This window comes from Hordeum vulgare, chromosome 5H, assembly GCF_904849725.1.
Source record: "Hordeum vulgare subsp. vulgare chromosome 5H, MorexV3_pseudomolecules_assembly, whole genome shotgun sequence".
NCBI classification, from domain to species: domain Eukaryota; kingdom Viridiplantae; phylum Streptophyta; class Magnoliopsida; order Poales; family Poaceae; genus Hordeum; species Hordeum vulgare.
Genome location: NC_058522.1, coordinates 429703576 through 429708488, shown reverse-complemented (window position 1 = coordinate 429708488; position 4913 = coordinate 429703576). Strand labels below are relative to the sequence as shown.

Below are 4913 nucleotides of genomic sequence, written 5' to 3'. Positions count from 1 at the left end.
AGTATCTGCAAGCAAAGTAGTAACATCAAAGTAGGGAGTAACGGCAGTGGCAAGGAACAACAGTAGTGACAGCAGTAGCAAGTAGCAACAGAGAAAGCGACAGTAGTAGCAGCAAAGCAAGACAAGTAACAGCAACAGAGCAAGACAAGTAACAGTAGCAGAGTAAGACTAGTAACAGCAGCAGTAGGACAAACTCGTAGGCAATGGGTCGGTGATTTGTTTGGATGATATTCATCATGCAACAGCTATAACACGGAGAGATATGTGATTAGCTCCCGTTCGTCAATGTGATGTAGGCATGCATTCCGTGTGTCATCATACGTGCTTAGGGAAAAGAACTTGCATGACATCTATTGTCCATCCCTCCCGTGGCAGTGTGGTTCAAAAGGAAACTCCGGGATATTAAGGTTCTCCTTTTAATAAAGAACCGGACCAACGCATTAGCACTTGGTGAACACATGAACTCCTCAAACTATGGTCATCACCGGGAGTGGTTCCGGTTATTGTCACTCCGGGGTTGCCGGATCATAACACATAGTAGGTAACTACAACTTGCAAGATCGGATCTAAAACACACATGTATTGGTGACAACATAATAATTTCAGATCTGAAATCATGGCACTCGGGCCCTGGTGACAAGCATTAAGCATGGCAAAGTAGTAGCAACATCAATCTCAGAACATAGTTGATACAAGGCATCAATCCCCATCAAAACTAACTCGATTACATGATAGATCTCATCCTACTCATCACCGCCCAGCGAGCCTACGAATAGATTACTCACGAACGACGAAGAGCTTCATGGAATTGGAGAGGGAAGAAGGTTGATGATGACGATGGCGACGATTTCCCCTCTCCGGAGCCCAAGACGGACTCCATATCTTCCCTCCAGATGAAGAACAGGTTGTGGCGGCGCCTCCGTATCGCAAACGCGACGAAATCTTTTATTTTTATTTTTTTTGGGACGAAAGTGAACTTATAGAGCTGAGGTTGGGGGCGGCAGAGCTGTGTGGGCCCCACAAGCTTGCCCACCGCCACCAGGGGGTGGCGGAGGCAGGGCTTGTGGCCCACTGGCCCAATCCCTTAGGTGGAACTTGGCGCAGATATTTGTCATATTTTCCAAAAATGCTCCCCGTAAATTTTCAAGACGTTTGGAGAACTTTGATTTCTGCACAAAAATAACACCAAGGCAATTCTGCTGAAAACAACGTCAATCCATGTTAGTTCCATTCAAATCATGCAAATTAGAGTCCAAAACAAGGGCAAAAGAGTTTGGAAAAGTAGATACGATGGAGACGTATCAATGGACAGCTAGATAGGGCACCACTACCTAGTCGTATATGCGGCCACATCAACCCCGCGGTGACGTTCGGGCTGCTGTTGGCGAGGAAGGTCTCGCTTCCAAGAGCCTTCTTCTATGTGGCGGCGCAGTTCCTCGGCGCCATCTGCGGCGCGGCAATGGTTAGGGTTGTGCACGGCGCACACCACTACGAGTTGTATGGCGGCGACGCCAACGAGGTAGCGCCACTCCAAGGCGGGGGCATTGGTGGCCGAGGCCGCCGGGACGTTCTTTCTCGTCTACACCGTGTTCTCGGCGACCGACCCGAAGCGCATGGCGCGGGACTCCCACGTGCTAGTGTTGGCGTCGCTGCTCATCGGGTTCGCGGTGCTGATGGCGCACCTGGCCACCATCCCGATCAGCGGCACTGGGATTAACCCGGCGAGAAGCCTTGGCGCCATCTTAGTGTACAATGGCAAGAAGGCCTGGGTCGATCAGTGGATCTTCTGGGTCGTATATGCGGCCGCATATGAACGCCACATGTCCCACATAAAATTTTATTGGACAACCACGTAATCCCACGTAAAAACTGATGGCTAATGCAGGCAAGTCCCACAACGTCCAAGGAACTGACCACTTACATCCTGATCTACGGTATTTGATACGTTCCTAGAGAAAATATGGTTGAAAGATAGAAGTAGCAATTATACGGACTCGGTCCATTAACTGAGGATTGTCCTCATTTCTAAGAAGAAGGCTTATGTCCTTAATGCACCGCTCGATGTGTTGAACCCCAAGCATGATCTGTGGATGTTGCGAACATCCGACACGCACGTTTTTTATAACCACATGATAGCTCAGTGCATATTGCTTGAACGACTTATAATTGAGGCGTTAAAGACGTTTCGAACGTCGCGGGACATAAGTGATGATCCAAGAGATGAAATTGGGATTTTATGCTCGTGCCCTTGTTGAGAGGTACGAGACCTCCGACAAGATTCTTTGTCTGTAAAGTAAAGGAGAAGAGCTCAATCGTTGAGCATGTGCTTAGATTGTCTGAGTACTACAATCGCTTGAATCGAGTGGGAGTTGATCTTCCAGATGAGACAGTGATAGTTCTCCAAAGTCACTGGCACCAAGCTATTAGAGCTTCGTGATTAACTATAACATATCAAGGATGCATATGATGATCCTTGAGCCATTCATGATGTTTGACACCGCAAAATTAGAAATCGAAAAGGAGCATCAGTTGTTGATGGTTTGTAAAACCACTAGTTTCAAGAAGGGAAAGGGCATGAAGGGATATTTCATTAAATGGAAAACTAGTTGCTCCTCTAGTGAAGATAACCAAGGTTGAACCCAAACCCGAGACTAAGTGCTTCTGTGATAAGGGGAACAGTCACTGAAGAGGAACTAGCCTAGATACTTGGTAGATAAGAAGGATGGCAAAGTCGACAAAAGTATATTGGATATACATGATATTGGTGTGTACTTTACTAGTACTCCTAGTAGCACCAGGGTATTAGATACCGGTTCGATTGCGAACTGTTAGTAACTCGAAATGAAAGCTACGGATTAAACGGAGACTAGCTAAAGGCGAGGTGACGATGTGTGTTGGAAGTGTTTCCAAGGTTGATATGATCAAACATCGCACGGTCCCTCTACCATCGAGATTAGTGTTAAACCTAAATAATTGTTATTTGGTGTTTGCGTTGAGCATAGACATGATTGGATTATGTTAATGGCAAATACGATTATTCATCTAAAGAGAATAATGGTTATTATGTTTACTTGAATGATACCTTGAATGGTCTTGCACCTAGAATGAATGGTTTATTGAGTCTCGATCGTAGTGATACACATGTTCATAATATTGTTGCCAAAAGATACAAAGTAGTAATGATAGTACCACTTACTTGTGGCACTGCTGCTTGAGTCATATTGGTATAAAATGCATGAATAAGCTCCATGCTGATGGATCTTTGTACTCACTCATTTTTGAAACATTTGAGACATGCAAACCATTCCTGTTGGTATAAACGCATCTAGAAACTCCATGCGGATGGATCGTTTGGACTCACTTGATTTTGAATCACTCGAGACATGCAAATCATACCACATGGGCAAGATGACTGAAGACCACTTTTTCCAGTGAGATGGAACAAGAATGTAACTTGTTGGAAGTAATACATTTTGATGTGTGCAATCCAATGAGTACTGAGGCACGTAGTGGATATCATTATGTTCATACTTCACAAATGATTTGAGTAGATACTAGTGTATTTACTTGATGAAACACATGTCTGAATTATTGAAAAAGGTTCAAGTAATTTCAGAGTGAAGTTGAATATCATCTTGCCAAGAGGATAATATGTCTACGATGTGATCGTGGAGGTAAACATATATATCTGAGTTGCGAGTTTGGTAAACGTTTAAGACAAGGTGAAAATAGTTTCATGTGAAATTTGTTTCACAATTCATGCCACCTGGAACACCATAGACTGATGGTGTGTCCGTATGTCATGGACATGCCCTATTAGATATGGTGGAGGCTATGATGTCTCTTATCAAATTACCACTATCGTTTATGGGTTAGGCATTAGAGACAACCACATTCACTTTAAATAGGGCACCACGTAATTCCGTTGAGATGACACCGAGTGGAACTATGGTTTAGAGAAACCTAAGTTGTCATTTATTAAAAGTTTGGAGTTGTGATGCTTATGTGAAAGAGTTTCAGCTTGATAAGCTCGAACCCAAAGCGGATAAATGCATCTTCATAGGACACCCAAAACAGTTCGGTATACTTCCTATCTCAGATCCGGAAGCAAGAGCGTTTGTTTCTAGATATGAATCCTTTCTCGAGGAAAAGTTTCTCTCGAAAGAATTGAGTGGGAGTATGGTGGAGACTTGATGAGGTTATGGAACCATCACTTCAACCAGTGTATGTAGCAGGGCACAGGAAGTTGTTCCTATGGCACCTACATCAATTGAAGTGGAAGCTGATGATAATGATCATGAAGCTTCGCTTCAAGAAACTAACGAACCTCGTAGGTCAACAAGGACGCGTGCTACTCCAGAGTGGTACGGTAACCTTGTTCTGAAGATCATGTTGTTGGACAACAATGAACCTACGAGATATGGAGAAGCGATGGTGGATCCGGATTCCGACAAATGGCTGGAGGCCATGGAATCCGAGAGAGGATCCATGTATGAAAACAAAGTATAGGCTTTGGAAGAACTACTTGATGGTCATAGGACTATCAACTATGGATGGGTCTTTAAAAGGAAGACAGATGATGATGGTGAAAAGTCACCATTAAGAAAGCTCGACTCGTCGCAAAGATGTTTTCGACAAAGTTCAAAAGAGTTGACTATGATGAGACTTTATGATTCGTAGCGATGCTGAAAGTCTGTTGGAATTATGTTAGCAGTTGCTGCATCATTTATGAAATCTTGTAGATAGGATGTCAAAATATTGTTTCCTCGACGGTTTCCTTGAGGAAAGGTTGTATGTGATACAACCAGAAGATTTTGTCGATCCTAAAGAGTGCTAACAAGTATGCAAAGCTCCAGCGATCCTTCTATGGACTGGAGCAAGCATCTCGGAGTTGGAATATACACTTTGATGAG

General features: G+C 43.9%; 1 pseudogene; it reads left to right on the top strand.

The window, feature by feature from the left end:
• Nucleotides 1–507: 507 nt before the first annotated feature.
• LOC123396824 lies at nt 508–1856 on the top strand (annotated as a pseudogene).
• The last annotated feature ends 3057 nt before the right edge of the window (nt 1857–4913 follow it).